The 11,614-nt window shown below is 38.9% G+C and overlaps 1 long non-coding RNA gene across 6 annotated transcripts in view; it reads left to right on the top strand.

Moving 5' to 3' along the window:
- The window catches only part of LOC105081377 (uncharacterized), a 38,659-nt gene that overhangs the window by 6,863 nt on the left and 20,182 nt on the right, over positions 1-11,614 (top strand). The window lies entirely within an intron of this gene.

The following is an 11,614-nucleotide window of genomic DNA, read 5'->3' as shown; positions in this document are numbered from 1 at the left end:
CTGTTTTGGTTTCTATTATTCTCATTATTTTATGTTCATTTTTCCTCAGTTTCCTGTTGTGTTTTTTCCTTATATTTTCCTTCTGTTGTTTTCTGCAGATATTTCCTTTTCAATTGATCTTTTTCAAGTTTTCCTCTTTTCTCCTAGTTTTCTACTTGACACACTTATTTTCTTCTTTTTAGGTTTCAACTCTACCTTTTTTCTCTGTATTTTCTCATTAATTCTGTTTCATTTCCATTGTTCCCATCCCATTGGTTCTTATTAAAGACTTTTTAAGGTTTTAACACATGCCCCTGGGATAAGTTTTTTATTTATCCTTGGAGAGCTTATAAAGATTCAGTGGGAAAACTTACAGCCTGTGAGAATATTTAATATAATATGGTTGGGTTAGTTGTGCAGAAGGTCTTAAGTTTGGTAGTCCTAGATATTAGAGGGTTCAAAACCTTTGTAGTCTTTGTTCACTACATCATACTGCATCACTAACTCTGTCGGGTGCCCTGACACGTCTACATCTTTAATATTAAAGGAATGCAAGGGAAGCAACCCCATGTGCATGCCTGATAGCCAAGTAAGTTAATGGTGTTATATTAATTATAAAATGGAGCGTGTTAATAAACTCCACAGTTGTAAAGATTTCATCCCCAGTCATACATTAAGTGATTTTATAAACTTCCCAAACAAAATATAAATACTCTAGCTACGCTCAGAGCCCCTAGGAAAGTCAAATATATTTTAAACATTTTTATATTAACATGTTTGACCCACGGAAAGTCTATCGTAACATATCTGAAAATTTTATAAATACCCAAAGTCTTTCTGCCAATAGCACAAACAAAACTGTAACATCAAATTTCTCACTAGTGAAAGTAATATTTCCCTGAGATGTAATCTTGGAGACATGTTTGGGGGAAATTTCAATCTGCTGTCATATATATCTTTGTAGAAAAGTGATTGAACTAGCATTTGTTTTTGCAGTAATATAAAGAAAGCTCTGACAATTCCTACAGGGATTTCTTGTGGCAAACATTGCCATTTATTTTATTTATCTATTTTCTATTGAAGTATAGTCAATTTACAACATGTCAATATATGTTGTACAGTGTAATGTTTCAGTCATACATATGTATACATTATTCATTTTCATATTCTTTTTCATTATAGGTTACTACAAGATATTGAATATAGCTCCCTGTGTTATACAGAAGAAACTTGTTTATCTACCTATTGCCATCTAAATAATACATTTCATTAGTATATTCTCAAAACAAACACATCTTATATCAGTAATATACTTATGTAACATATTTTGCATGATATTTATTGCTTGACATTTTTCAGGTTAAATACATTTTTAATTTTAATATAAATAAATTTTGGTAATAAGCAAAACAAAACTGTTTGCTTAACCAATGTTTGATGGTATTATATATAGCCAGGTTGCTTGTATTCAAATTCTCGCTCCAAAATTTACTAGCTGTTACCTTTGGCAAATTACCTAACCTGGGCCTCAGCTTTCACATCTGTGAAATGGGGCTAATAATATTATTTATTTATGGGATTGTTATGCAGATTAAACAAGTCGATATATGTAAAGCCCTTAGAAATCATGCTGTTTTTCTGAGGTAGCTCAATGGATTGACTAGAACTGGACTAACAGTTGCTAATCCCAGCTCTGTACACAGTAAACTCTATATAAACATTTGCTTTTATCAGCAGCCCTGATTTACCCTGAATGCCAGGGAGACTTGAAAGCTCTAACAGCTTAGTGGGGTTTTTTAGGTAGTCCATCCTCCCTGGACCCACTGAATATGTGGTAGCCAGGCCAACCATCAGGCTTTTGTCTGCTCAAGGTTTCCTGTGCTCATCCAGGCAACTAGAAGTTTACAGATAATCATAATATTTATCTTTTAGATTAAAGCAACAAGGAGAGAGGTATAGAGTCAGCTGAAGGTTGTAACATAATTGAGCTAGTTTTGGATTTCCCACTCTGGAACTGTTTTATATCTGAAGTATTTTTTGTATCTGAATATATGTGAAAGTATTTATCATTTAGCTTCTCCACTCCTCCATTTTCACACTTACAAAATGAGATGATTGTGCGTGGAAATCTCATGTCCCTTTCATGTATAAAACTGAAAAATTCTAGCACTCTATCCATATGATGTGGTCTGAGAGAGAGAGAGATGGAATCTCAGCTGCTATTTGAATCAAGTGCATTGATAATACAACTCACTTTTGGTGGCAGCTGCCTGAACTGTGGATGTCTACAAATCCTATAATTTCTTATTATTATGGAGAAAAAGTACCCAAGTTAATTGGAGTGTTTATAATGATACGTATCTCTATGACTAAATTGCCATACAACTCCTGAACTATTTTTAAATAACAGAATCTTATAGGTTTGAACATTTCTAAAATCCTTAATCCAAGCATAAATTTTAATGAGGGAATGAGGGAAATGAGGAAATATATATATATTTATATGTAAAGGTTCTTCACACAGTGAATACATTTTACAAACGCTAGGTGTGATCATTTGTAAAACCAGTCTGATCTTATTTTAACAGAAGAACATGATAACAGTTTACGGAGACAGAAACCTCTGGTTATTTAGCAAGCATGTAGAAATCCTTGGTTCTAAACTGACATCAAAGCACTTTTATGTGAGAAGATGTCCAAGTAAGATTTCATGTATATGAAGTCATGCCAGTTGCCGGGAGGAAAAGCAGCTTTACTTTGATGGTTTTGAGTTTCCACATTTGCTTTCGGCTCCTTTGCTAGAGGTATACATTGCACCCTCCACCCCTAGATAAATTTCTCTGATGTTTTTAACAGCAAGGCATTTTCCCTCACTGCCTTTTTAGTTTTATCAGATAGTAGAATGAGTAATTTGTTGGCAAAATTTGTTCATCTATTATTGTGGCTCTTAGTGTGTCATGTAGTGCTTATTCTGTAGTGTTCTTTAAAATATGGCTTAGGTTTATCATAGTAATATGATAGTCCATTTACCAACTCATTTTTTAAAGACAATTTTTGGTGCTCAATACTGCAAATCAGTTTATCGTTACCATGCCTGGTGTAATGTTGACATTAGCACATCTCTTCACATGCTGTGCAGTATCTGTCTTGGTTTTTTTTATATTTCCTAATCATATATTCATTCTTTCAGTAATCGCCTCAATAGATCTACAGGATTACTTTTTCTGCAAGCTTTATTGAGTCATAATTGACATACAGCTCTGTGTAAGTTTAAGGTATAGCGCAAAATGGTATGACTGACTTACATCATGAAATAATTACCACAATAAATTTAGTGAACATCCATCATCTCATATGGATATACATTAAATAAAGAGAAAAAAACTTTTTCCTTGTGATGAGAACTCTTAGGATTTACTCTCTTAATAACTTTAAATAATAACTATTGGTACAGCAGTTTTAATTATATTTATCACATTGTAGGTTACATTCCTAGTACTTGTTTATCTTGTAACTAGATGTTTGTACCTTTTGACCACCTTCGTCCAAGCCCCCCACCTCTGGTAACCACAAATCTGATTTTTTTTTCTATGAGTTTGTTTGTTTGATTTTGAAGTATAATTGACCTACAACACTGTGTTAGTTCCAGTACACAGCATAGTGATTCGCTATATCTATACATTTCAAAATGATCACCACTGTAAGTCTAGTTACCATCTGTCACTGTACACAGATATTACATAGTTATTCACTACATTCCCCACACTGTGCATTCCCCATACCTGTGACTCATTCATTTTGTAGCTGATAGTTTGCATCTCTTAATCTCCCACCTATGTCTCTCCTCCCTCCACCACCCTCCTCCCTGGCAACCACCTGTTTGTTCTCTGGGTCGATGAGTCTGTTTCTGTTTAGGTATGTTTGTTTATTCGCTTGTTTTATTTTTTAGACTTCACATGTAAGTGAAATCATACAGTATTTTTCTTTCTCTGTCTGACTTATTTCACTTAGCATAATACCCTCTAGGTCCATCCATGTTGTCACAAATGGTAAGTTTTTTATGGCTGAGTAGTATTCCCTTGTATATATATGTGTGTGTGTATATATATATATATATATACCACATCTTCTTTATCCATTCATCTGTTGGTAGGCACTTAGGTTGCTTCCATACTTGTACTGTAAATAGTGTTGCTATGAATACTGGGATGCATATATCTTTTCTAATTAGTGTTTTTGTTTTCTCTGGATAAATACTCAGGTATGAAGTTGCTGGATCTTATGTTAGTTCTATTTTTACTGTTTTGAGGACTCTCCATACTGTTTTGCGTAGTGGCTGCACCAATTTACATTCCCATCAACAGTGCACAAGGGTTCCCTTTTCTCCACATCCTCGCCAACACTTGTTACTTGTCTTTTTTATGATAGCCATTCTTACAGGTGTGAGGTGATAACTCACTGTGGTTTTGATTTGCATTTCTCTGATGATGAGTGATGTTGAGCATCTTTTCATGTGTCTGTTGGCCATCTGTATGTCTTCATTGGAAAGATGTCTATTCATGTCCTCTAACAGTTTTTCAATCAGGTTTTGTTTTTTTTAACTTTTTATTGTTGTTTTGTAGGAGTTCTTTGTCTATTTTGGATATTGGCCCCTTATTGGTTATATCATATGCAAATATCTTCTCTCATTTAGTAAGTGGCCTTTCTATTTTGTGGATACTTTCCTTCACTGTGCAAAAGCTTCTTATTTTATTGTAGCCCCATTTGTTTATTTTTGCTTTTGTTTCCCTTACCCGAGGAGACATATCCAAAGAAATATTACTAAGACCAATGTCAAAGGGCATACTGCCCATGTTTTCTTCTAGAAGTCTTACGGTTTCGGGTCTTACATTTAAGTCTCTAACCTATTTTGAGTTAATTTTTGTGTACGGTATGATAAAGTAGTCCAGATTGATTCTTTTGCATGTACCTGTCCAGTTTTCCCAACACCGCTTACTAAATTGGCTGTCTCTTCTCCATTGGGTATTCTTGCCCCTTTGTCATAGGTTAATTGCCCATGTAAGTGTGGTTTCATTTCTGGGCTCACTGCTCTGTTCCTTTGATATATGTGTTTGCTTTTGTGCCAGCACCATACTATTTTGATTACTGTAGCCTTGTAGTATATTTTGAAATCAGGGAGCATAATACCTCCAGTTTGTTTTTCTTTCTCAAGGTTGTTTTGGGTCTTATGTGTTTCTGTATGAATTTTAGAATTATTTATTCTTGTTCTGTAAGTAATACTGTAGGTATTTTGATAGGGATTCATTGAATCTGTAGATTGCCTTAAGTAGTATAGTATTTTAATGGTATTCATTCTTCCAATTTATGAACATAGTATGTCTTCCCATCTGTCTTTGTCATCTTCAATTTCCTTCATCAGCTTCCTATAGTTTTCTGAGTACAGGTCTTTTACCTCGTTAGATAAATTTGTTCATAGGTATTTTATTCTTTTTGATGTGATTATAAATGGGATTGTTTTCTTAATTTCTCTTTCTGATAGTTTGTTGTTGGTACTGGCCCCTCATGGGCAAGACCAGGTCCCGGCATGGCTGGCTGTATGGCCATGGGAGTCCAGGTACTGGTGCCAGCTCGCTGGCGGGCAAGGCCAGGTCACAAGGCGAATGGCTACAGGGCCAGGGGCCCCAGAGCTAATGTTGGCCTGCTGGTGAGCAGGGCCAGGTCCTAGGGCAGCAGGTCTGAGGGGCCCAAGGTGTCCTGGAACTGTTGTCAGCCTACTGATGGGTGAGGTTGGTGTCCAGGGAATCCCAGGTTGGCTGTGGGGCCTCAGTGATCCTGCAGCTGGTGTGCTCCCCCTGGTGGGGGAGACCTAGTGCTGGCCCACTGATAGGTGGAGCTGGGTATTGGGATCTCTGGCTGTGGGCCCCCCAGGTCCTGGAGCTGGTGTTGGCCCTCAGGTGGGTGGAGCTGTGTCAGATGCTGTGGCTCCTGGGTCCTGGGGTTAGTGCTGGCCAACTGGTGGCTGGTGCCAGGTCCTGGGGCAGCTGGGGACTCAGGGGGTCTTAAGGCAGATGGTCAGCTGGTGGATGGGGCTGTGTCCCTCCCCAGCTAGCTACTTGGCCTGCAATGTCTCAGGATTGGTGCTGACCAGCTGGTAAGTGGAACCAGGTCCCAGTGCTAATAAGCTAGAGGGTGGATTCCAGAATGACTCTTGCCAGCACCAGTGTCCTCAGCCGGTAGGATGAGCTCCCCAAAATTGTTGCTGCCAGCACTTGTGTCCCCAGGGTGAGTCCCAACTGCCTGCTGCCTCTCTGGGAAGCTCTCCAAGATCAGCAAGTTTTTCTGACCCAGGCTCCTTTTAAATTACTGCCTCTGCTCTGAATCTCAGAGCGTGTGAGATTTTGTGTGTGCCCTTTAAGAGTGGAGTCTTTATTTCCCATAGCCCTCTGTCTCCCGTAAGTAAGCCTTGCTGGCCTTCACAGCCAGAAGTTCTGGGGCTTGTCTTCACGGTGCAGGACCCCTGGGCTGGGAACATTAACATGGGGCTCGGACCTCTTGCTTCCAGGAGCAAACTTCTGACATTGTAACTAGCCTCCAGCTTGTGGGTTGCCTGCCTGGGAATACGTGTCTTGACTATACTACGTCTCCATTCCTCCTCCCCATCTCATTTTGGTTCCCTCTTTAAATCTTTAGTTGTAGAAAATCTTCTATGATAGTCTTGAATTCTTTCTCATCGGTAGTCGCTCTGTGCGTAACTGTAACTTTGTGTGCCCATTGGAGGACGTGAACTCAGAGCCTTCCTATTCTGCCAGGCTGGCCACTCCCTCTCCTCCAGGATTATTGTTAACTAGGCTTTTCGTTATCAAATATGTGATTATTGCTAAAAATTTGTATTTGGATTCTGTACAGTAAAATTCACTCTTCTTTGAGTTTTGACTAGTGCATAGAGTGACATAACTACCCCAGTAGTTAAGATGTGGAACAGTTTCATCACCCAAAAAAGTTCCTTCTTGCAGCCCCTTTGTGGTCAGCCTTCCCCTCAGCCTCTAACTCCTGGCAACTACTGATCCATCCTCCACACCTAGAGTCGCCTTTTCCAGAATGTCGTACAGATGGAGTCATACAGATGGATGTACGTAGCCTTTTGAGTTGGGCTTCCTTCATGGAGAATAACGCTGTTGAGATTCATCAGTGCTGTTCCTTGTATCAATGGTTTGTTCCTTTTTATTGCTGAGTAAAATTCCCAGGTTGTTTATCCACTCCCCAGTATAGAGACCTAGAATTGTTTCCAAGTTTGGTGATTAAGAAAAGAAAAATACTGCTATAAACATTGCATGTAGGGTTTTGTGTGAATATACATTTTCATTTCTCTTGGGTAAAGACTTAGGCCTGGGATCATTGGGTCACATGGCACTTTATGTTTAAGAGAGACAGCTTGAGGCACGTGAGTACTGCTTGCACACTGAAGAGAGTTTCAAACTTCCTTAAATGGAAACTGTAGCTTTCAAGCCACATTGTGCCCCAGACTACATTGAGAGGTGAGATTCTTGGAACTGACACATCTCTCTGCCTCCTCTCTCAGTCGCTCTACCAGAGAACACTTCAGGGACCACATCACTCTATTTTGGCCGGATCTCTCTTCAGGAGCTCACAACACATCCTGTTCTAATGAGAGTGTGAGCAAAAGCTGCAGACTCTTGACAGAGGCATGGACTTCAGCCTCATCAGGACTGACAACACCAGAGATCTTAGCCTGGGGCAGTTTTGAACCTCAAAGCCAGTTAATCCTAAAATGCTTCTAATCTCTGTCATTTTCTATCACTCTCACAATTGCAGACCACAGTCTCCCTCCTCCACCAACATTTACACTCAGTCCTGTCTTTGGCAGTGTTACTGTCATACAGCTGCTTTGTGCTTTCTCCAGTAAATCATTCTTTCTCTGGGGGTTGCCCACCCACCGTAGCACTTTTACTATGCCTTTTGGAGTCCTCCCACGAACAATCAACCAACCAAACCAACCAACCCTTTTCTAAGGACATGGAATCTCCCCCTTTTTTTTTTAATCGAAGTACTGTCAGTTACAACGTGTCAGTCTCTGGTGTACAGCACAATGTCCCAGTCATGCATGTACATACATATATTCATTTTCATATTCCTTTTCATTTAAGGTTGTTACAAGATATTGAACATAGTTCCCTGTGCTATACAGCAAAAACTTCTTTAAATCTTTTTTTATATCTAGTGGCTAATGTAGAGTTTCCTTTTAAAAGTGCATTCCTCTTTGAATTGGCTGCTAGAAAGCTTGAAGCCAATTTTGTAAGTGAACCCCACTTCCATCTCCATCTTATAATCTTATTCTTATTTCTCCTTTGCCTTATCTCTAAGACTTAAAAAAAAAACTTTGCTATGTTTTTAACAACTTTGTAAAACCTCTTTAAGTGCCTTTTAGGACAACATGAGGTTATACTACATGAATACTCTGGCATTCACTTATACATATCCAAAATTCTATTATCTCTCCTTCTTTACTAACAGAATACTGATTTTACTTGGAATATCACTGTGCCTCAGATCAAGGAGATGTAAACCTAAGCCAAGAGAGCTGCTGTTTTGCTATGAAAAGGGCAAGACTCAAGCCGGTACACACTTTTGCCCTTCTTTCCTTCTTCTTGTCTGTAACTGGAACGTGATGTCTGGCATTAGAGAAGCCATCTTGGTACCATGAGGTCAAAAGCAAAGTGCTAAGAATGGTGTCTCAGGAAGCCAACTCGATCCTTCCCTGGTGATCTCATAATGCCACAGTACCAACCCTGAAATACTTATTCTTAGATTTAATGTTAGCTTCATTTGATTAATGTAGGTTGAGATTCTGTTACATACTGCCAGATCCAAACCTAGCTCCGACATACCCTCATATCTTTTTCCTCCACTGAACGTGCCTCCCTCAACCCTGGCTTTCACTAGCTGCCTTCTTGTCACACCATTTTCACTATTGCACCATCGAGAAGAGGTTGCTCATCCTCTCAAGCCCCAAAAAGCTAAGGCCTGAGGGCAGTCATCTCACTCTGCCTTTCTCTTTGTTAATTTTAACCATTCTTCTTCTACTCTTACGCAAAACACTTCCTTCTTCCAGGGACACACCCTTGGTTCCACCCTTTAACACTCCTCATGGCTGTCATTAGCCTGCCTCCCAGAGAACGCCCCTTGGTCTCACTCTCCAGCCAGAATTCCAGAATCATTGTAGACAGTTTCAGTATAGACATAGCTCTTTTTTTTTTTTTGCACTTTGCAGATACTATGTATTTTACAAGTTGAAAATTTCTGGCAACCCTACTTGGAGCAAGTCTGTTGGTGCCATTTTTCCAACAGCATTGTTCACTTGGTGTCTCTGTGTCATATTTAGGTATTCCTAACTCAGATCATCCATGAAGGTGCGACACTAAACAACAGATTTTCAAGATAGATGAAATATCTTTATATTGGAAGAAGATGCCACCTAGGACTTCCACAGCTAGAGAGGAGAAGTCAATGTCTGGCTTCAAACTTCAAAGGACAGGCTGACTCTCTTGTTAGGGGCTAATGCAGCTGGTAACTTTCATTTGAAGCCAGTGCTCATGTTCCATCCTAAAAATCTGAGGGCCCGTAAGCGTTGCTAAATCTCCTCTGTCTGTGCTTCATAAATGGAACAACAAAGCTTGGATGACAGCACAACCGTTTACAACATGTTTACTGAATATTTTAAGCCCACCATTGAGACCTACTGCTCAGGAAAAAAAGATTCCTTTCAAAATATTACTGCTCATTGCAAATAGACCTGGTCACCCAAGAGCAGTGATGATGATGTGCAGTGACATTAGTATGTTCATGCCTGCTAACACATTATCCATTCTGCAGCTGATGCATCAAGGAGTAATTTAGACTCCCAAGTCTCATTATTTAAGAAATACATTGTGTAAGGTTACAGCTGCCATAGATAGTGATTCCTCTGATGGATCTGGGCAAAGTCAACTGAAAACCTCCTGGAAAGGATTTACCATTCTAGATGCCATTACGAACATTTGTGATTCATGAGAAGAGGTCCAAACAGCAACATGAACAGAAGTTTGGAAGAAGTTGGTTCTAACCCTCACAAATGACTTTGAGAGGTTCAAGATCTAGTGGAGGACTTAACTGCAGATGTGGTAGAAATAACAAGAGAACAGGAGTTGGAAGCGAGGCCTGAAGATGTGACTGAGTGGCGGCAATCTCATGGTAAAACTTTAATGGATGAGGAATTGCTTCATATGGATGAGCAGAGAAAGTGGTTTCTTAAGACAGACTCTACTCCTGGTGGAGATGCTGTGAAAATTGTTGACATGACAACAAAAGATTTAGACTATTACATAAACTTGGTTGATAAAGGTGCAGCAAGGTTTGAGAAGATTGAATCCAGTTTTGAAAGAAATTCTATTGTGGGTAAAGTGCTGTCAAACAGCATCACAGGCTAGAGAGAAATGCCCATGAGAGGAAATTTCCGTGTTATTTTAATAAATTGCCACAGCCACCCCAACCTTCAGTAACCACCACCCTGATCAGTCAGCAGCCATCAACATCGAGGCAGGAGCCTCCACCAGCAAAAATATTATGATGCACTGAAGGCTCAGATGTTGGTTAGCATGCTTTAGCAACAAAAATATTTCTTAATTAAGATATGTATAACTTTTTTAGACGTAGTGCTATTGCACACTTAATAGACTGGTATAGGGTAAACATAACTTTTACATGCATTGGGAAACGAAAAACTTAGTGTGGCTTACTTTATTGCAATTGTTGCTTGCTTGCGGTGGCCTGGAACTAAACCTGTAGTATCTCCGAGGTCTGCCTGGATCGATATTCAACATCCTAATTTTGAAGCATCTTGACTTCCTTCAACTACTGCAGCAGCCCATTCCCAAGGCCACAATCTGGACCAGGTTATTTCCTTGAGCTCCTCCAACTGTTGCTTTGTATAGAGATATCTCTTACAATTTCAATGTAGACCTAATTTTTTTTTAAAGCTGGTCTGTTTTTTTAATTAGTAAATTAATCCATTTTCAATGTTCACAGTTAATTACAAGTTTGGACAAATTTTACCATCTTATATTTATTATGTCTGTGTTTTCTTGTTTCATTTTATCTTAATTTTGCTTTTTGTTAATCAGATTTTATTAATTTCATTTTTATTTGAACTATTTAGGGGCTGTGCATCCTATTTTTGTTTTGGTAGTAACCAATCGGGTTTTGCTTTACAGTTTTATTGAGGTATATAGTTTATAGGCCATATAATGTACCCCTTGTAAGTGGATGGCTTTTCAATGATTTTGACAAATTTATACATTTGTGCAACCTTCAGTTTTAGAACTCTCTGTTCATCCTCTAAAATGTCATATGTCCTTTGGCTGTCAATCCCCTCTCTCACTCAGCCTCAGACACACATGGATTTTCTTTCTATCTCCATAGTGCTGCCTCTTCTAGAAATTTCATATAAATGTGATCATACAATGTGTCGTCTTTGTTATTGGGTTCTTTCACCTAGCATAATTACTGGAGGTTCATCCATGTTGTCGCACGTGCCACCTGCTAATTCCTGTTTATTGCTAAGTAGTATTCATTGTATGGA

The sequence above is a fragment of the Camelus bactrianus genome, chromosome 12, assembly GCF_048773025.1.
Source record: "Camelus bactrianus isolate YW-2024 breed Bactrian camel chromosome 12, ASM4877302v1, whole genome shotgun sequence".
Lineage (NCBI taxonomy): Eukaryota > Metazoa > Chordata > Mammalia > Artiodactyla > Camelidae > Camelus > Camelus bactrianus.
Note: the sequence above shows the minus strand (reverse complement) of the source record. Positions and strands in the feature narration are given on the sequence as shown.